The 23469-nt window shown below is 36.6% G+C and overlaps 1 protein-coding gene across 8 annotated transcripts in view; it reads right to left on the bottom strand.

Moving 5' to 3' along the window:
* Positions 1 to 23469, bottom strand: part of LOC135693741 (uncharacterized) — a 42783-nt gene continuing 19314 nt past the window's right edge. For 7 of the 8 annotated variants that reach the window (XR_016144003.1, XM_089109974.1, XM_089109975.1 and 4 more), the window contains one exon: positions 1 to 23469. This exon is cut by the window's right edge. The gene's annotated coding sequence lies outside the window, so the exon portion shown is untranslated. The other variant, XR_016144004.1, reaches the window with a different exon arrangement.

Genomic DNA, 23469 nt, shown 5'->3' on the forward strand with positions numbered 1-23469 from the left:
AGATGGGCTTTCGTCGGGCATACCCTGCGACACGGGGGCCCCGCCCGCGCGGCGATGGAGATGTACGAGGAAACTGCCAAGGGCAAGAAAAGACGAAGGGGGCGGCCCGCGCACAACATCGCGCAGACCGTCTCAAAAGACATGGCGCAGAAAAACTGCACAGCGAAGGACGCCCAGGACCGGGCACTCTGGAGGCAGGCCAAAAAAGAAGAGCCACGAAGATCCAGCCGTAGCAGAAAGGGCCAAAGGCAGAAAGATCCCGACTTCATGTACTAACTCTCTTTTCTTCTCTCTTCTTTTTCGGAAGTTTTATTTTTATTTTTGTAAAAATCACAACTTGTCACCGAACCCAATGAATGAATGATTGTGAAAGACAAGCCACCAGACTGGAAATTTGCAGCCACCAATGCCAGGCCTGATGATGCTGATGATGCTGATGATGATGGTGAGGTTTCTGTCAACCTTCCTTGAACCCTTCTTGAAAGTAATGAGTAAGACATTATGAATTTGTGTTTCTGTGTTGTCTTTTCACTTGCCTACTTTAGTGGTAATTTAGTTGATTTGCTATCTGAAGCTATTCAAGTTCATTTTAGGATGTAATGGTTATAACTGATACCTTTCCTTGTGGCATTTGTCACAAAGATATACTTGCTCAAGCTAAATATGTTTACTGTAATCACTGCAAATTCTGGGTTCATATAAAATGCAATGCAATTTCTAGTTCTGAATATAAAGAACTGCAAAAAGAACCTGATGATGTGCCTTGGTTTTGCTTATAATGTACTAATCATGTTTCCCTTTGGTCAACTGGATAATGATGAACTTATAAATCTATATGATTTTGATTTTCCTTCATTTGTTGATTCGATGATTTTCCATCATTTTAAATAACCTCTGGTCTCTCAAACTTGCCTAGCCTGTATGATTACGATATTAATGAGCATCTACCTTCTAATATCAACTCAAGTTATAAAACTCTTCAAGAACTATCTAGTCTTAGCACTTCAAAATCGATTTTGCACTATTTCATATGAATGTTAGAAGTTTTTCAGTTTACTTAAATGAGCTTGTTTCAACTCTTGCTTCCTTGAACATTAACTTTTATGTCATTGGCGTGTCTGAAACTTGGAATTCTTTTACAAATCCCATAAAAATGAATGTTGAAATTCCTGGATTTAGTTACTTTCCATGCCAGTCACATAGTCAAATTGGTGGTGTTGCGCTTTATGTGAAGTCTGATTTAGGTATGGACAGTACTAATTTTGAGGCAGTTTGGGTTGAAGTTGAAAATAAAAATGGTAAAAATTATCTGTTCTTTTGTTTGTATCGAAACCTTGGTGACTTCAATGTCAATCTTCTGAAATATAACTCTCACACACTAACTACCAATCATGTTAACTTCCTTTTCTCAAACCAATTTCTTCCTTTTATTGTTCACCCATCTCGGGTATCCGAGAATTCTTCTACCCTTATTGACAATATCTTTTCTAACATATCTGACAATGAGACAATAAGTGGCAACATCTTGGTACATATAACGGATCATTTTCCTCAATTTCTGATTGTCAAGCATGCAGGCATATCCTACAAAAATTTGTCATATTACCAACATCACTTTTCTAAGTTTAATGAAGGAAATCTTCTAAATGATTTTGAAAACCTTGATTAAGCATTTTTAAATGACAGTTGCTTGGACATTTGGACATGAATGCTAAGTTCAACAGATTTCTATCCATTCTTGATGAACTAGTTGAAACTCATGCTCCTTTGAAAAAGCTAACAAAGAGAGAAATTAACTTTAGAAACAAGCCATGGATAAATGGTTTAGAAATCGAGTTTCAGATTCCTTGCAAGAAAGTAAAAACAGCTACTTTTACAATTATTTTCATAAAAACAGTAATAACATGAAACAATTATGGTCCGGCATTGAATCAGTTATAAATATTAGACAATCAAGTAATATTAAAGTGAAGTTAAGGACTCAAATGGTAATATTTCATCAGATCCGGTGGTTTTTGCAAATATCTTCAATAAATTTTTTGAAAATGTGTCTTATAATATCACTAAAAACTATACCAAGATCCAATAATTCACCTGTGAACTTCATGTGAGACAGAATTGGAAATTCATTTTTTACTGCACCTTCTGTTCCTTGTGAAATATCTGAGATAATCTCTCTTCTTAAAACTGGAAAACCTCTAGGACCAAACAGCATTCCTATGAAAATCTTAAAAACCCTTTCCCCACTAGTATCTTTACCTCATAAATGAATCATTTCAATCTGGGATATTCCCAGACAAAATGAAGTTGGCCAAAATAATTCCATTGTTTAAGAAAGGTTGTTCACTAGAAGCATCCAACTAAAGACCTATTTCTCTACTTTCTATCTTCAGCAAAATCATAGAAAAAGTCAGGTATAAATGTCTTTATAAATTTCTAGAAAAACAGGAAATACTTTATGCTTTACAATTTGGATTTCGCACTAGTAATTCAATTAACCATGCCCTGGGTAGTTTAACAGAAGCCACAAGAACTCATTAGATAATAAGAAAGTCGGTTGTGGGATTTTTATTGACCTACAAAAAGCATTTGATACAGTAAATCATCAAATTCTTCTGACAAAGCTTGAACATTATGGAATTCAAGGAACTGTCTTAGACTGGTTCAAGTCTTATCTCACAGAAAGAAAACAATATGTATCAATAAATGGATCAAACTCAAGTTATCTCAATGTTACTTGTGGAGTTTCACAGGGCTCAGTCCTTGGTCCTCTCCTTTTCCTAATTTACATTAACGATTTGCCATACTGATCCTCAAACCTAGCCTTCTACTTATTTGCAGATACCAATATCTACAGTAAAGCTGATGATCTTGATTTGCTTCAAAGAACAGTTAATATTGAATCCAAAAATATTAAAGTTTGGCTTGATGTTAACAATTTATCATTTAATATTGATAAGAAAATTTTTATTACCTTCAAGTCTATTCAGAACCCCTCCTTTCAAATAATCAATATCAAAATTGGAACTTTTCCTATCAAAAATATTTGCTATGTTATATTTCTTGGAGTCCCCTTAGATGAAAATCTTTCTTGTAAATATTATTTGACTCAGCTTTCTAAAAAACTGGCAAGAATTTGTGGCATGTTCTTCAAAGTAAGACACTTACCAATAAATGTTTTGATATGTCTTTACAATTCTTTAATTTTCACCTTTTAATCAATAGGGAATTTTAGTTTGGGGTCTTACATATGAAACTTATACAAGTCCAGTATTCCTATTACAGAAACGGGTTATAAGGGCAGTTACATTCGAGAACTTTACTTTGCACTCAACTCCTATCTTCTCTGGTTTGAAAATATTAAAACTGCATGATCTCTTTCAACTTCTGACTTTTGTGTATGAATCTGTCAATAAAATCTCCCCTACTTGTTTCCACAACTTGTTTAAATCTGTGGCGTCCATTCATCAATATGGTACACGACAGGCTCGTAAGGACACTATATAACCAATCAATATGGTCTCAGATCTATCCATCACCGTGGATCAAAGTGCTGGAATGAAATTCCTTTAGATGTAAAACGGTCACCATCTGTTCATATCTTTCGTCAGAGACTCAAAGCCTTTCTTTTTGAAAATAATTATGGTAGCAGATTATAGATAACAATCGTCAATATTTTCCTCAAAATGTTTCTAAATTATATTCATCAATTAAAATTTTTCTATAAGGGGGTGGCCTCTCCTCAATTAGCTTTGCTACTGAGAGACCTCCTCCTTAAAAAATTCCTCTTCATGCAAATTTTCTAATTTTTCTGTAGATATGTTTAGTCTTTAAACTTGCATTGTAACTTGTAGCCTATAGTGTATTCAATGTTTTGACAAAATTTGTATGTACTGGAATTTAAAATTATATGAACTGAACTGATAACATTTGGCAAAACGAAACAAAACGAAACAAAAAGTGAAATATTACAAAACAAACAAAACGGATAGAATGTTTGGTTTTGGAATGGTTTTTAAAGGAACAATTTGGAAAAGTGATATTACTGTTCCAAGTTACCGTAAAAGCTCTACTAAGCCCTCTTTTTCTATTAAGGTAGGTCACTGCCCCAAATATGTTTATTTTGGAGCAAAAAAGTGAATTTGAGATTTTTGTTGTTTTTGCTTCTACAGCCATCTAAGAACAGTTTCCATCGGTTCTTTTTCTTAAATATTGATCTATAGTCTTGAATTTAGCGAAATTAAGGAAGGTACATATGTTGAAAAGCATCTATAACAGCTGATTTTGAAATGCTATTTCACAAAAGTTTATCATAAGAGGAAGGAGGCCTACTTCTACGGATCATAGGTTGACTATATATGAAATGAAAGCTCATTTCTTCCAGAATTCTCATGTAGACTTTGTTTTCTCTTTTGGGCCTAGAACAAAAGATATCCGTTACCATAGAAGTAAGAGAAATTTTTAAACCTGATTGGCTAAAGCAGCAATTGCAAAACAGATTCTTCGCAAGAAGAGTTCTACATATTTGTAAAAAAGTCAGTCCTTGCAAGCATGTTCGCTTCTTTACTTTGCCCTAAATGTAAACAATCAGGACTGGTTTTTCATGCCTCGAATGACAGTAAGAGTGGATTCTCTGTATATTCAACTGTTTCATGTACAAAATGTGAACCATTTGTGAAGAAAGAATACCTATGTGAAGGTGTTGGAGGCTCCAGTTCTCCAAATTCATCTTTTGATATCAACATCAGCCAAGTTAAGTATGTGGGCAAGATTTCGTGTTGCACTATGCAAAACCCTCAACATGAGTCCAGAAGGGAATTTGGTGAAGTCAGCAGTGGCAAAGGACTGCAAGAGAATATAAAAAGCAGCTTCTTGAGTTGCAAAAAATAGAAGAAAGATTTTAAAATACAAGATGCAATCAAAAGACCAAAGAAAAAAATCTCTCGAAGTAGAAACATAGTCTGCCAGTGGATTTGACTGTTGATTAAGAGACAAATGAATTAAACGAAAATATGTCCCTTATTAAGTAATATATCTATCTTTTTGCGAACAAACACATCAAAAACTTTCAAACACAATTTTCCTCAGAAGCAATTTTTCCACTGCTCACGATACTTAGTGCACGCAAATTCAGTGGAGTGCAAATGATTGATGTCTATACATCAAAAGATTTGTTATGGTATGGACAGTGCACTTTAGACCTTAAATTTTCCCATGCACTGTGCCTATAAAATTTTGCATGGCCTTGAACAAACCTACAACATATCAGCTTGTAGAGAAAATTTTGATTAAAAGGGCAACAATTTTTGTGAGTTTAAAAGTGAAAAAAAATGTCCAAAGTGCACTCTCACACTTTCAGGGAGCTACTTTATGTATGATAAGATGCTTTACATTGACTCTTTTTCATTGAAATTTTTTACTACACGAAGCAAAGCATGTTTTTACCTTTTCTTTCTTTGTTGCCATAGAAACCATTTATTTGATTAAAATTTCAGTATCATATTTCAAATCAGCATACCTGATAACCTTGTGCCTGCAATTTTGAAAGCTCTAGCCTCAAAGACAAAATTTCTAGTATTTGGACCAGTAACCTAACTTAAACCCCTCCCTTTCAAGCAAAAACTTTAAATAAGACCCCACTTAAAATAACCACTGTAAATAAGCATTATGAAATACCTCTTAATGTACATAATCAGTTGAATGTGACATGACAATTCACGCCATTAGACATGGCCACATCAGCACAGGATCTTCTCAATCAAACCTCTCCAATTTGGTCTTGGTTCATAACTTTATGAACCAGGCCAGACTAACAGTAATCGGTTTGCAGATTGGCCAAATTTGCCAATTTTGAACATAATTTTGCATATTGAGAGGTATTTTTGCCGTTCTAAATTAAGAAGTTTTAAAAATAGATTTAGGTCCCTGGGAGGGGGGGGGGGGCTTAATCAAATTATGACGGCAACCACTTCAAAGCAGAAGTTTTGCCCTTGCTAGAAATTCGTTTTTGTTTGGTGCACACGTCCAAAAAAACCGATTGCATGAAGAACAAACTTTTTACAGTGCACTGTTCGGTAACAAACAGTCATCTGAAGATTATTGTTATCATAATCAACTTCCTGAAACTCAGCATTTTCATTTAAAAGACCAAGTATTTATGATCTTGTATTTAACAATGAAATGCCAGATTTTAAAGAAAAACAACATCTACTAAAAAATACCAAAATCTTCTGCCTCAGCATGAGATTTTTTCAAAATTTATAAATGTCATACACCTTTCTTGGGAGTGATTCATTAGATCGTGTGCATTAAATGCGGCCCATGTAAAGACTTGCACACCTAAGAAGTCAGTCGAATTTTGTTATGATAATAAAATGAAATTTCGTCAGAGTTAATTTCACAGGGGCCTTCAAGCTTTAACTTATTCGCATGAAATTGTTGTTATTTCTTATTGGTTATGGTATCTTGTGCCACGCTTCCTTGTGTTTTTCTTCTATCTGTTCTTCTAATTTTTTGGCAATGCGGCTGGTTTTCCTAGTCTTTCGGCTATCTATGCTTGTGACAACAAAACATTAGTGAGTGATGCCCTTAAAATTGCAGAATGGTTTCCGAACAACTGTATGAAGTTGAATGAGAACAAATGCCATCTAATGGACTTTGGGAATAAAAGTAATGATTTTCCATTGAATATCGGAAGTGTCAGGATAAAAGGGAGCACGGAAGAAAAGCTGCTTCGAGTGATTCTGGACAAAACATTCATAAAATAATAAAAAAAATAATAATAATAATAATACACGAATGTTTATACAGGAATAACCAAGCATACTGTTATCATTAGGATCCTGTGCGTAAGGAAATATACAAACTAAAAGGATTAAATTAAACTAGCTAGAAATTTCATATGCTTTAAAAAGCAACTTAGGTCCATTTGCAGAAAGGCTGGGCAAAAGCTACATGCTCTCTCGAGAACCTCTCACTTTCTTGACAACTTACAAAGATATGAAATGAGATTTTAGCACAATGTTACACAGAGACAATGCGGTCCCAATCCACATCAGGAATTTACAAGTGTTGATGATTGAAATTTATAAAACAAAATGGGAGCTCGATCCTACTTTCATGAAGGATATATTTATTGAAAAACACAGTGAGTATGGATTGAGAAGCTGCAACAATCTACTACTGCCACAAGCGCGCACTACGTGCTATGGCTTAGAGACAATATCGTTTCTAGGGAGTAGATTGCAGCAGGCACTGTTTTAGAGATTTAGGTCAGGACATTTGGAAGAAGACATCATTTGGGTTTTGATGCTATTAGGTTGGACTGATGCATCGGCTTTTAGTGGGAAAAAAAGGCTTTTCCGGTCCATTCCCTCCCAAGTATCCAACATATTTGGGGGTTATTGTGCAACTTCCCTTACTAACCCCTTTTTCATTTTCATTCAATATCGTAAAGTAAGCTGATTACCAGCTCATATCTTGTTGGAAAAGTATTCACGCCTACAGTTTAGAGTGATTTTCAAAAAATATTCCAAAGCTGCAGCCATGAAGCTCAAAATTGGCACGCCTCCACGATTAGCTTGCGCAATCCCAACTCGTTAGGATTATAGAGAGGCAACTTTTATATGATAAATCAATTTTGAAAATGGAAAGTTGAAGAAATGTTCTATCGGGTGTCCTCTGGACTGCTTGGAACATTGCATGGGGTTTTCATGTGCCTAAATACAGTGGTGATTTACACGAGAGGGCGAAGAGGAGGGTGGCGGAAGTTGGCGAAGCTCAAAATTCGTTTATTCATTCATTATATTACTTTAAGCACAATCTCGCCATTGGCGAACCTGTTAAAGAGTGTCTACCTTATAATCTTACTGTGTTGTCTAGATTTATCCTATTTTACCCGGAAAAAGTAAGTTAAACCATTGAAGATTGGATGGAGGTATATCTGAAATTTTATTAACACTGCCAATGTAAGATTTATTAGTATGGTACCACGCATACTATGATAGAAAAGTATGTCAGCAATTAAGTCAAACTTCCTTATAAGCCCAGTTTCAATTCATTTGAATGAAACATACAGAAAATGTTAGTCACCACCGTCCTTGGCATCACTCCATGTCATTAAATGTGTTCCTTAGATTGGAGACCACTCATAGAGACACCTAACTATATAAAGTGCATTGCAAGTATACTTCAGTGCTTTTACATCATGATGGCTCAAGCTAAGGTTCCATGACTGCAGACAATGCAAGAATTCAAGTCTTTCAACTTGATGGCAATTGGGCGTCGATTTGAAGACAATGACAAGGCTACAATTGCATGGTGCAGGCAACATGGGCTGCTTTTCCACAGAACAAGAGTGCGATGTATGAGAAGGTCTGTACAGACGCAGCATTGATGGGGTCAGCACTAGATCATAGTCAGCTAACGTACACGACGTCATACAAACTATGGCAACCTTGTGCGTAAGTGGTAGTATGATCTCATCGCATTCCAACCATTTGATGAAAGACTTTATTGCAAGCAGCATGAAATTCAATTCCTATGTCAACTGCCAATAACTCTGTCAATCAATGTTCTGAACACTAAACTATGGAAAATGAAGACTGACGCAATGCTTTTAAAAGGGACTTTAGGCTTGATTACACCAAATTTTGTCAGGGAACTCTCTTTTAAATGCTTGATAATGTTCTTATGCAGAAAAACTAGTTACCTGAAATTATAGCAAAGGCTTCATACATAATTATCAATGGCAGATACTCTGACTCAGGGGAAAACGTAAGAGAGAGTTTTTTTAGCTGCACACGCACCAAGACAAGTCCTTTAGATTCAACTGTAAGAAAGTGCTTCAAAACAGGGCATATTTAAAGCTTTAGAGTAGAATAGTCACTTTTTTCGTGTTTCTCTGTTTGTGTGTGCTATGAATTGAAACTCTTGAAGAAAAAGCGAAATTCCAGCTTTAGAAGAAAATTCCCCGAAACGAAGTTCCCCTGACATACACGTCCCTGTAGATTAAACAAACTACTGAATGATCTCCTGTGGTCATTTTCCTACATTTGCCTAAAACACTTAACTGTTCTGTAGGGATACATGGGCCCTGTTAATGCCACAGCAAACCACAGGCGAGTTCCGTCATTGCACTTAGTCCTCAGTTTCAAAGATGTATGATGTCATGTACGTTAGCTGACTATGATCTAGTGCCGACCCATTGATGGCATCAATTGGAGATGTCCAAAATGTAGAAAAACGATAAACGTTTGAAAAGGTAGCTTTTTCAAGCGCTCGCATTTAAAGCTGTTGCAGGTTGTCGGCTTGACATACCTGTGGGCTACAAGTGTGGGCTGCCCGAGGGGGCTGTCTGTGTTGCAGTGAAAATAAGCGAGCTGAAAATAAGCGACTGGAATCTGTTATGTCAAGATGTGGCTGTCCAGCATTTTGTTAACCACCCAGATCGTCTAGGGGGAAATGGACAATTGTTGAAATCAACAAAAGTCTGTTTGAGCGACGAAAGTACGAGGGTGGCCACCTTGGGAGAGAGCAGTGGATACTGGGCAGGTATAAAGCAGAGACGAATTAAGGGTTCCTGGTACCAGTCCCTGCAAGGGACCAAGCTACATTACTGCCGATCATCCAGCAATGGGTGGAGCCCAACAAAACGATATGGACGGATATGTGGGCAGCATATCGGACCTGCCACAGCTTTGGTTTGCACACAACACCGTTAACCTTGAATTTCCTTGCCCCCTTAACAGGGGTAACTACAAACAGAGTAGAGGCAATATGGCAGAGGGCCAAAGCGAAGTTCAAGGCAATGTACGGTCCAACAAACTGAGAAATGGTGGAAGATTACCTTTCTGAATCCATGTGAAGCCAGCGATTTAGTGTCAATCCATTTATTAATTTTTGGTACCAAGTAGCCACAGATTTATATCCTTTACAATAATAAAAAATATCTAAAGTCCAAAATGCATCTTCTTTGTTTACTAAAAACTATATAAAACATAATTTACTTCCGAAACAATTAATAAAATATGCCTTACCCTACCTTGGTGAAAAAACATTCCGAGTAAGCATAAATTATTGCGTGGTCTCTTGCAGATCGCATTTCTTCCATTGTACCTTTGAATTAGAAAGTACTGACAGTAATGATCTGAAGACCCCCGTATGAATTGTACCCTGAATATACTATAGATATAGGCACTGAGTATATATGTATACACTCATTTTTTAAAAGAAACAAAGGTCAATGTTGAGTACTCCAGTTTCTTAATGTTCTGGAAATTTCAATACTCGTTGTTTCTAAAGAGTTTCTTGATTATGATGTCATAAATTTTAGATTTGGGTTCCTTATATTTAATTTTTAAGTTTTTATGGCAGAAATTTAATTGAATGTTAGGAAATAATACAGAAGATGGAGGGATTTTCACAAAAAATTAGACTTGTCGATGTTTCTACTATTATGAAATTATGCTATGTTACGAAATGTTTGTGTCCTTTTTTAGTACGTCAAGAGATTCACTTCCGTTCTCATACTGTATTTAGATGCCGGAAGTATATCTTTATGCTTTGTGTCTTACGTTCTAGGCCAACAGGGCAATCATGTTCTTGGATTTTTTTCTTCTTCTTATTTTTGTCATGATTTAATATTTTCTTAATTTTTCTGCTTCAAGTACTGAAGTTTCTTTATTTTTCTGACTCTCCAGTACTCCTTTTTTAAAGCCAGTTTCTTATAGAAAATGATTTTATAAATGGGTTCTTTTGAAAGCAGATGGGGAAATAGAAACCTCCCATTGCACATGTATGGCTGGTCTGGGTGAAGCTTGCTCATATGTTGCATAACTCCTATTTTACGTAGAGGCATTTAATCGTTCAAAAAAAACAACAACATGTACCCAAGAACAGTGCAAATGAGTGCTGCCTAAAGCTGTAAAAACAGTGCCTTACTTACCTGTTGCAGAAATAGATTTTAAAGGAGCAACTAGGAAGATGCAAGATTTCAATTTGGGCAGTAAAGGTAAAGAAGAAAGTCATGGGCCAGAAGAAAATGGAAAATGCTTGCTACACTGATCAAGATAGAAGCAAAAATAATTTTTTAATAAGATTAGTTTGTGTGGTACTAGACCAGCAATTTTGTCAAAAACAAACCTTTTTATGAAAGTTTTGTTCCTTTTGGACCCATCAAGAACCTGTACCTACCAGAATTGTATTCTCCTTCAAACACAGGTTTCTCTTTTGACATTATTAAAAAACTGTGATAAAGTTGTTCTACCAGTATTGTCACATAACCATCTACAGAGAATTCAAGAAGAGACAGCAAGCCAATCAAAATCAAAGCTTTGGTTTAGGCTCCGGTCTGGCACAATCGCTGTTTCAAGATTCAAACAAGCTTGCAGTACTGATGTCTACAACCCAAGCAAGTGCTGGATGAAAAAGATATGTTACCCAACAGAGTGCATATTTACAAATGAAGCTGTAGCTTGGGGTTTGGAAATGGAGAGCATTGCAGTAGCTGCCTATGTAAAAGCTATACAAGCAGAACACAGAGAATTCCAGTTTCTTAAAGACAGGGTTAATTTTAAACAATAAATGGCCATTTTAGGAGCTTCCCCAGATGGCTTGATATCTTGCAAGTGCTGTTGGGAAGGTGTTCTAGAGGTCAAGTGTCCTTATAGCTCCAGAGAAATTTCATTAAATGTATATGCAGAAAAAGATGATGCCATGCTAGTGCCTTTACACCACTCATTTGCATTCAAGCATGAATGTATATTTGCATTCATTTGCACTCAAGCTATTATTTTCAAGTACAATGCTAACTAGCAATGTCTGGTGCAAAGTATGCTCATTTTGTAGTATGAACTCCAAAGTAGTATGTACTGAGACAATCTATCCCAACAAATCTCTTTTTGATGTTAATGTTAGTACAGCAGAAAAATTCTTCAAGCTATGCATCCTACCAGAACTACTTGGAAAATACTATACAAAAAAATGAAAGAATAACAAAATCAGACACAATTTTTTTATCTTAGTTATCTCTGTGAATTTTTATAAAAAAAGAAAATTAACCATCAGATGTTTGGTAATAAAAGCTTTAAGATGAAATTGGAAGGCATACAATATTTTTTGTGCAAACAAAAGAGTTTTCTAAATAAAAATAATAAGAGAACAACCAAGATAATATTAAAATGTATCTAAGGTAGAAACAATGATTGATAAATGTGTTTTTATCAGTTAGATTTTGCCAGACTGTGACAATCACAAAGTGAATAGAAAGCTATTTCTGTCTAGATAAGATAAGGCAGTTTTCCTTCTGCATTTTTTCCAATGACAACTCAATCAAAAAACAGCTGTGAGTGGTCTTGCTATTCTGAAATTTTTTTTGTTCTCCTCAATCAGGTTTAATTCCAACCCTAGGCAATGAATAGAAGTTAACTTGTAAAGTAAGAAACTAATTAAGAATGAAAATATATACAACAAGAAAAACAAATTAAATGGAACAACAGAGTCACAAAGGTTTGTACACAGCACACCACTTCTAATTTGTTTATTTTGGGACTGGATTGTTGACTATACAATGCTTCAATATGAAGAATATCACTGAGGATTTCGAAATTGCTGACGTACCAAGCCTATAACTCATTCAACATGAATTCTTACATTCTTACACGGAAAAGGCAACATAGGTCTATACAGAGACGACGGACTCGCTATCTTTAAGAACACCCCTGGTCCACAAGCAGAGAGAATCAGGAAGGACATTACAAAAACTTTTCAAGACTCACGGCCTCAACATCACCATACAGACCAACCTAAAAATTGTGAACTACCTCGACGTAACACTAAACCTAACAAATCAATTGTATTGTCCATACAGAAAGCCCAACGACCAGCCACTATACATCAATACAAAGTCCAACCATCCCCCCAACATCATAAAGCACTTACCTGGAGCAATCAACCGTAGAATAACTGACATATCATGCAACGAAAGTGAATTCAACAAAGCCAAGCCCATCTACGAAAACGCCCTAAAAGCCAGTGGATACCCCGACACCCTAAAATACAACGACCACACATCACCCACACGTAAAAGAAGAAACAGACAGCGCAACATAATCTGGTACAACCCACCATACAGCAAGAATGTACAAACTAACATCGGCAGAACTTTCCTCAAGCTCATACACATATACTTCCCCAAGAATCACAAATTCCACCAGATTTTCAACAAGAACAACGTTAAAGTCAGCTACAGCTGTATGGATAATATGCAAACTATCATCAACAAACACAACAAGAAAATTATCAACACCAATCCCACCACTACCAACGAGAAAACATGCAACTGCCGAAAAAAAGACCAATGCCCACTAGACAACAACTGCCTCTCTTCCAGCATCATCTACAACGCACATATCACCACAACCGAAGACACTGTCAGCAAAAACTACATTGGCCTAACAGAAGGAACCTTCAAACAACGATTTACACAACAAAAACTCTCATTCCGCAACCGAAAATACGCCAACAGTACCGAACTATCAAAATACATCTGGGAACTTAAAGACAAAAACAAGGATTATGACATACAATGGACCATCATCACCTCAGCCAAACCATACAACAACATTACTAAAAGGTGTGACCTATGCTTAACAGAAAAACTATACATCATCAAAGCAAATAACAACACCCTTCTAAACAAACGATCCGAATTAATCTCCAAATGCCGACACGAAAACAAGTTTTATCTCATGAACAATAGAACTCCACCTAACTAATTAACCTGTATTAAATAAAATTTCTTTTGTCTAACTTTATCACACCTTTAGTATATTTATACCGCGGTAACAGGAATATTCTTCATTATAGTCTGTCTGATGAGTGCGTAAGCACGAAACTCGGAGTAACGGAGAACATGTCTCATTTCTAGTATATATTCTATTTTATTATATATATTGCTTTGTGCTTTTGCACATCGAGCACTGTCACGTCAGAATAGACAACGCAATCTGGAATATTAACGCTCCTGCAAAGTCGAGCACTTTTGTCGAACACTGAAACGCAAGAAATGGAACAGACAAGGTTCAACTATTCAATGAAAAATATACCGATACCGCCAAGAAACAGCTACATAAAGAAACTTATCGAGAAAACTGAAAGTGTCATCAAGCGTATGAGATAGAAAGCCTTCTTCCACGAAAAGCCAAAGGAAGACGACCAACAAACCGAGGACCAAAACAAAACATTCGGATTCAAGTCTAGAAAATGTCCACCACAAAACGAAGACCTAGATGCATTTGAGTCTGATTTACTCAACATGATCAAGCACATCCAATTCAGGAAAACACACGACCAATTTCAAGACCAGCTACGCGAAGACATCAAAAAGATCAACGCCTCCACGAAAGCCTTCATCCCCGCTGACAAAACAACCAACTACTACAAACTAAATAGTGAACTACATGACAAACTACTAACTAACAGCATAACCACAACCTACAAGAAAGCAAACGACAGCGCCATCCACACAATAAACAACGAAGCACGGAACATCGCCACTGAACTCAACATCCAAGACCGAACAGAATGTATGGCAGAACGACAAGCATTCATAACTCTAAAAGACCATAAAGAAATTTTCCAGAACAACCCCACCTGCAGACTAATCAACCCCGCAAAAAGTGAAATAGGCTGTATCAGCAAACAGATCCTTGACAGAATCAACACGACCATCAGAAACCAAACTACCCTAAACCAATGGAAAAACACTTCGTCTGTAATCAACTGGTTCAACAGCATACCAAACAAGCATCAACATACATTTGTTATCTTCGACATTGAAAACTTTTACCCCTCAATAACCAAAAAACTCCTTACAGACTCTATCTCCTTCGCCAAGAAATACTGCAAAATCACCGAAAAGGATACCAACATCATAATGCATGCCCGCAAATCACTCCTATTCAGCAAAGGAAACACATGGACGAAAAAAGACAGCCATATGTTCGATGTGACTATGGGGAGCTTTGGCGGCGCGGAAATTTGTGAACTGGTTGGTCTTTTCATCCTCAATAAGCTGAGTGCAAAATACGGAAAAGGCAACATAGGTCTATACAGAGACGACGGACTCGCTATCTTTAAGAACACCCCTGGTCCACAAGCAGAGAGAATCAGGAAGGACATTACAAAACTTTTCAAGACTCACGGCCTCAACATCACCATACAGACCAACCTAAAAATTGTGAACTACCTCGACGTAACACTAAACCTAACAAATCAATCGTATTGTCCATACAGACAGCCCAACGACCAGCCACTATACATCAATACAAAGTCCAACCATCCCCCCAACATCATAAAGCACTTACCTGGAGCAATCAACCGTAGAATAACTGACATATCATGCAACGAAAGTGAATTCGACAAAGCCAAGCCCATCTACGAAAACGCCCTAAAAGCCAGTGGATACCTCGACACCCTAAAATAAAACGACCACACATCACCCACAGGTAAAAGAAGAAACAGACAGCGCAACATAATCTGGTACAACCCACCATACAGCAAGAATGTACAAACTAACATCGGCAGAACTTTCCTCAAGCTCATACACATACACTTCCCCAAGAATCACAAATTCCATCAGATTTTCAACAAGAACAACGTTAAAGTCAGCTACAGCTGTATGGATAATATGCAAACTATCATCAACAAACACAACAAGAAAATTATCAACACCAATCCCACCACTACCAACGAGAAAACATGCAACTGCCGAAAAAAAGACCAATGCCCACTAGACAACAACTGCCTCTCTTCCAGCATCATCTACAACGCACATATCACCACAACCGAAGACACTGTCAGCAAAAACTACATTGGCCTAACAGAAGGAACCTTCAAACAACGATTTACACAACAAAAACTCTCATTCCGCAACCGAAAATACGCCAACAGTACCGAACTATCAAAATACATCTGGGAACTTAAAGACAAAAACAAGGATTATGACATACAATGGACCATCATCACCTCAGCCAAACCATACAACAACATTACTAAAAGGTGTGACCTATGCTTAACAGAAAAACTATACATCATCAAAGCAAATAACAACACCCTTCTAAACAAACGATCCGAATTAATCTCCAAATGCCGACACGAAAACAAGTTTTATCTCATGAACAATAGAACTCCACCTAACTAATTAACCTGTATTAAATAAAATTTCTTTTGTCTAACTTTATCACACCTTTTGTATATTTATACCGCGGTAACAGGAATATTCTTCATTATAGTCTGTCTGATGAGTGCGTAAGCACGAAACTCGGAGTAACAGAGAACATGTCTCATTTCTAGTATATATTCTATTTTATTATATATATATATATATATATATATATATATATATATATATATATATATACAAATATGATTGTCTGTTAAACGAGTGTAACAACACAAACACAGTATCTCATTTTAGTTGCAAGCTTTCCATTTTCAAAATTTTCAACCACACTTTTCATAGCAAAAAAGATACCAAAAAGTCCCCTTTTCTTGTTATACATGTTTATTGTTGTTTTTTTCTTTCCATCCTTAACATAGATTAAAATTAAATGTGCTCAGACCCATAACCATGTAATTGAAAGTTAATCGCAGTTTATAATTTATTTGCCTGTCAAAGTCCCACTTTTCTTTCCATTCTAGCTGGCATTTGATAACTTTTTAGAGTCAACAACAAAAGACAAGTGCACTATGTTTTGTGACAAATCACTGATAAATAGAAAAAAAGGTTCGTAGCGATGTGAGCCAGAAAGTAAAAGCATGCAAATAGTTTTTCACCCTTGAAATTGAAGACAGAATCCTTGCTGCAATTCTTGCTGTCCTTGGTATAGCACCACATAATGATCAGCCTGATGAAAAGATTTTACCAGCAATTATTCACTTGCTGAAAAGAAACTTATTTATTTAAACATTCAGACTTATTTAAACATTCTATTTCGGGATTCTGACCTATTCGTGTAAAAGTGTTTTGGTAAACAATGGAAATGGAAGCAATGGTTCAAGAACTGCAAACTCAGTTGACCGCAGTTCAAGCTGGTATAGAGGGGAATTCCAGTCTATTCAAACCTCGCTCTTCTAGCCCTCTTCCCTCCGAAGATGTAAATGAATTGCTTGAAAAATTTGAACATTTTTTCGAAATTTTATAATTGGTCGAATGCCAGAAAACTTGGTGCACTAACCTTGCTTTTAGAAGGCCCCACATTAGACTGGTACCAAACATTACCGGATGAAAAAACTGGTAGTTTTGCCAACCTCTGCACCGCCTTAAGAGATCGTTTTGGTGCACAAAAATTAGAATTTCTCTTCAGGCAAGAACTCTACTCCCGGAAACAGGGGCTTGCGGAGCCTCTCACTGTTTATACCAAGGATATTCTCAACAAATTCAAGCCTTGCCTTGCAAGACAAGGAAAAAATGAACATATTTATAAACGGCCTGACTGAGGATCTTAAAACTAACGTTATTTTGAATCAGCCCAAAACATTCACAAGGGCAGAAAATTTGCCCACTTGAAAGATGGTCACATTAGAGAAGTCGAGGGTCAAGTTAATTTAATTTATCATTGGCCTCACAAAAGAAAACACAGCGATTACAAGATGGAACATGGAACATGGAACAATCCCATGGAACAACAGATGCTGTCTTGTGTTGATCTTCCTTTTTGATAGCGATCTGATGGTATGCATCCTTTAAATCCAAAACTGAGAAGACTTGCTCCATTTAGTGAATCCAAAATATCATCAGTACGTGGAATAGGGTACACAGTCGGTATGGTTTTTGCATTGAGTTGACGGTAGTCTATACACATGAGCAAAGTACCATCTTTCTTGACAACTGGGACAATTGGTGGTCCATAAGCCGAGTATGATTTTTCTATGTAACCCTTGTCTTTCAGCGTTTCTATTTGTCTCTCAATTTTCTTCACGTTGACTGTGCGGTATGCGCCTTGCCATGGCAGAAACTGGTTTGTCATCTGAAAGTGCTATTTCATAAACAATTGGGATATCTGTTGGCTTCATGAGTTTCTGCTGCATCACTTCATCATATTTCTGCACAACGTTTTGTACTTCTTCTTTCATTTATGGGTCTCCAATTTCGATTTCATCCAGCTTTAGTAAATATCCTGTAGTATCATTTTTTCGATTTCCTGCAGCGCCCCAATATTTTACCCTTTGTTCACTTTGACAGAATTACCTGAGTGATTAGTGATTGGTATTTTCACTGTCTTCCCTACATTTGTCCAATTGCCCAAAGGCGGAATTTTCACATCATTTACTTCGATAAATTCATCTCCTGCTCGCATATCTAGATACATGGACGCTAATAAACGTAAAATTTTAATGAGACCTTTTTTAATTAGCCAATTTGAATATTTTCCACTGGTCTTGATGTTCCACAGCAGGCACTTGAATAGTGAGATTAATAGAATACACGAAAGAGCTTTGAGAATTGCATGCAAAGAATATGAAAATTACTCTGCTAGAAAATTATGGCTCCGTAAATATTCATGTAAAGCACCTGCAAAATCTTACGATTGAAATATTATGTACTTAAAATTTGATGTATTTAATCTCGTTTGTATTTATTTGATGTAATAGTTTTAACAGTTGGCTTGGATTAGCTCATTTCACTGTAAATTGCTATGTAGCGCCAATTTTAAATAAATTTATTATTATTATTATTTTTATTATTCGGTATTTCTGACTGCAGAATAAATTTGTACCTTTCCTGAATTGTTTTATTCTTCGCAACTTTAAAAATGCATGGCTTATAAAGTTCTTGTTCTACTTAGAATAAAACAAGAAGCGCATGTACGAATAATGTATGGGCCAACAGATTTGTTTGAAATCAGCAAAGGAGTGAGACCAGGCAGTATTCTATCTCCATACCTGTTTAACTTATATGGATAAATTATTATAAGAAACGCAGGGCTATATGAAAACAACATCGGAATCAAAGTAAATGGTAAAACCATTAATAAATTAATTATGCAGAAGACACGACCCTGATTGCCGAAACCAAATAGACAGGGAATTTTGCATAACAATCTAGCAAACTGGGTAACCAAAGTTTTTAAAGTTAAAATCATAAGAGTAAAGTCCACTGATCATTTTAAGCCCTGGGAACATTCAGGCAAATGATCGGAAGTTGCGTTTATGGAAGCACGAAAAAAGCACGGTCAGCACAATGTCAATTTTTGAATTTTTCAAATCTGATGATACTATCGGAAAAACTTGCAAAACTAAGCAAAAGATTTAAAAAGAGAAATGTGATCTGAGCTATAAGCAAAAAGTTATGGGCGTGGAAACTTTTCGTTTTGTCAAACAACTTGCTTTCTCGAGTTTCCTGATAGTGCAGACGCATAGCAGTAGAATTGGGCATGTTATGATAATAGCATGAAGTTTGGTACAAGTGCACAATCCGATATGCTGAATAAGATGAAGTTCATATCAAGCTTCAAAAAAGCCCCCAAATGTTTGCTAAAGTGAGACTGTCAGGAAAACCAGGTCATATGTATAAGTTCAGGAAAGCTCCATTGACCCGGTTTCTTGTCACTGGAAGCAACAGCAATAGCAATGTTGAAAAAGATGCAGCAACAACTGGGAGTTCAGAAACCAAAAATTTTTCTCCAACTTCCAAGGTTCAAAAAAATGAGTATGATTTTCCTTTTCCAGATGACACCACACCACTCTCAGCACTACCCCAACATGACCCCCAATTGGAGAGAAAAGAGGGGGGTAAATGAGGGGGAGGGGGAGTGGTGTGAACCCGCCAGTGTTGTATCTAGTCAAATAGTATCCTCCCCAAATAGCCCCTCCCCCTCTCTAAAATCCTCCTGGGTGGGGGCAGGACACCCCAAAAGTTTCGTTTTGATACCTCAAGCGGTTGCGGAGATATTTAGCAGAAACCAGAAATTGTTTGGCTCGGTGCGCCCCTTTTTGGCAATTTACCCCATGATATGTAGCAATGAGCTGACATTTGTAGAGGAGGAGCTTTCTGTTGTTGAAACAATGATTAAAGAGATGCAGTCAATACTAAATGATATGGCGTATGTTCTTCATCAACTGCAAAAAAAGGTTTGGAGAGGGAGATGTTTTGCAGAGCGAGAGAAAGAGAAAAGCTAGACGAGCAATTGAACAAAGGGCCAAGAAACAGAAGAAAATTAAAGATGATGATGAAAGTGGTGATGAAATGACATTATGGAGTAGCATAAACATTTGACAAACAGATAACAAGACATTTTCTAGACATTTGTGAAATATTATAAAAGATATTTTTCATCTGAGAAAATGTTCAGTGTCTTGTTGGTAATAAAATTTTGTTGCATTGATGTATTTGAGGTCAGGTAGATAGTTCTTTTTTTTCGAAAATGTGCATTTTGAATAAATAATTGTACTCAAGCACTTTTTCTTTACCCAACCATTATTAGGCATTATTTATCCACTACCCAATCAAAAGCTGGTCCAATATTTTCATTACCCAACCATTTTCTCTTCTGCCCCAACCCCGGCCATAAATAATGACCAGTCCCTTAAATGAACATGGAATTCATTGCCATTTTTTGAGTCCAGGTAATCGTCAAGTTCAACAATTGCATGTACAAGTTGTCATTCTAGCTTCATTATACCTTCATTAAGTTCTAGTTGTTTTAGTCATGATTATTGCACAGTCACCTTGGCATCACAAAAGCTTTTGCCAAAATACCCGCACGTTATTATTAGCCGAATATGTTCAATGATACTGAACATTGGTGTAACTGTTGTTTTGATTGTGCAATGAAGAAGATACCCTGTTGACACCAAAAGGCTCCATTGCTACCTATTCCAGTGGAAGGAGACAGAGTGGCTATAGAATATTCTTGGTCCATTTCCAGAAACTCATGATGAAAATCGTTATGTTATCGTTATTTCCGATTATTATACTTGTTGGCCGGAAGCATTTGCCTTGCCTTGCCTTCTGTTGAAGTATACTGGATCCCATTCTCGCTGATGAAATTATTGCTTGTCACAGTGCTCCTCGAGTTCTACTATCTGATCCAGGGCCTAACTTTCTAGCAACAATTGTGAAAGAAGTGTGCAAAATTATGAACACACGATGTCAGCTCACCACTGCCTACCATCCACAGACAGATGGTCTTGTCGAGCGTTTTAATGCAACTTTGGCCAAGGATCTTTCTCTGACGTCAGCTCTAATAAAAAAGATTGGGACAAGTTGATTGGGAAAAACAAACATTGATTGCATCTTAATCTTGCCCAATCAATTTCAATGTTTGTACCGTAATAATGTTTGTTTTTGCGCTTTTTTCTCAACACTTCATCCACTGTAATGGCTACCCAAGCATCAGCAATTAATAGTGCCCATCTGAAAATAGCTTTGCAATCAGGTGTAAAAAAGAGACATAGATACAGGCTTATATTGCCACCATTCATTTCCATATGACGTCAACAGTAATAAAGAAGGTGCCAAAGATGAAAAAGTTTCAAATTCCGAATCTTTATCTATCAGGTAACCACACAACATTTCGTTATAATATTAATACCCTACTCATTTTATGTTGATTTAAAATCATACTGTAGGAAGTGTTTTGGTTTTGGCTCCCAAAGCAGCAAGACTGTTGCACAAATTAACACAATAAGCAGACTAAATGTGAATCCCAACATAAAAGTTTGATGTGTTTAACAAATAAGGATGCACCTCCAAATTTACCATCCTTCAACGAATCAAGATGGCAACCTTCAGAGAATGTCCAGAACCTTTTTATTAAGCCAAAATTCCTCTGCTTCTTTCATCCTGTATTCCTCTGGCACCGTTCGATTTAGTTGATAGAATTCGCAGATTTGGTTTTGGTGCTCATAAGTACATTGAATTCATTTATTACATAACAAACCTAATATCCTTAAAGTTATACATTATATATTTTTTTGGTTTAGGAAACATTAGAAGCATTGCAATTTGACGAATTGTTTGAGCTTGCTGTATCTGTATTTGAGGACAGAAAGTCCCTCCTTATAGATATCATTAACAACAAGGGAACTCCATCACAAACCACACATACTTCTTGCCCAAACTGGTGTTCTTTCTGTGACAAATGCAGAGAAATGCCTACAAAAAAAGAAAAAATGTTGCAAAAGGAAGGTTTGCCACACAACAGATCAGACATTTTATGAAATTTGCCTGAAAGGAACAACTTTGAAGGTTGCAATAAATTCAAGATGTGACATAAGGGTAGATATTCCAGCATTTGATAGAAAATCCCTTCAGAGGTGTATATACAAGATGGCCGACGTATTCTAGAAAGCTGCAACAAGCGGTGGAATACATTTACATGCGACATGCTAGTATGATTTTGTGGGTTCTTTTTTCTTCATCTTCCCTTCGTTACCAAGTTTTAGTAATAGTTAATGGCTAAGCCACATCATTGTAGTATCTATGCCCAAAATGACGAAGCCACGCCAAGGTAAATCTGACTCTCCCACTTCATCAGATGCATTCCCTGCAGGTTAAACTTCTTCATGGCCTCATGAGACAACAGTTTGAGAAGTTAAAATAGCAGAAAAGAAAATAAAATAGTGACAAAGGATTGTATTAGTAACTTTATGAAAATTATTGAAGATCAAAATAAGAAAATTAAAATATGATGGAAGATAAGGTCGCAGTCCTGGAGAGCCATATATAACAGCTCCAAATAGTAAACGATAATTTGGAGCAATATCAATGCTTCCTTTGCTTGCGTATTAGTGGCATTGATCTGCCGCCTCATGGCATGAATCTGTTGACGATTGCCTTGACAAGGTCAAACTTGTTTTTGCTGAACTTAGGGTAAAAGTTCCCGAAGAGGTTATCGATCAAGCTCACAGAGTGGGCAAGGTTAGGAACCATAATGGGAAAAGTGGCCGGCAGATGATTGTACGCCTAACTACATGGCGCCACAGACCCATGATTTACAGGGCAAGGAAAAACGCCACTAAATATCGAGTTAAGCTTGATTTAACGAAAAAGCAAAGCGAGGTCTTAAAAAAAGCGTACGATTATTTGGAATCAAGCAAGCAATCATTTGCCTTTGCCGACATTAACTGTCGCCTTTGCCGGATCCACCATGGCTCATACGAGTATTTTGATAATTTCGAGAACCTTCAAAAACTAAGGAATGCATGAATTAATTCGGTTTGTGTCAAATTGATTGAATTGTTGTTGTTTATTATAAATTGAGGCATCTACCATATGGTTGATCAGATGGCTTTAGGCATACGTGTTTAAAATTTCGCTTATTATTTGTTATTCAATTGCAAGCATTCGAGGGAAAAAAGGCCCTTGTCCAAAGGTGATAGAAACAGCATCCTGCCCAGCACTTTTAATTGATTCTTAAGAGTAAAAAGGCAGGTAAAAAGAGTATTCAAATTTATCTGTTTGTT

The sequence above is a fragment of the Rhopilema esculentum genome, chromosome 9 (genome assembly GCF_057945365.1).
Source record: "Rhopilema esculentum isolate cy_ngs chromosome 9, ASM5794536v1, whole genome shotgun sequence".
In the NCBI taxonomy this organism is placed as follows: Eukaryota; Metazoa; Cnidaria; class Scyphozoa; order Rhizostomeae; family Rhizostomatidae; genus Rhopilema; species Rhopilema esculentum.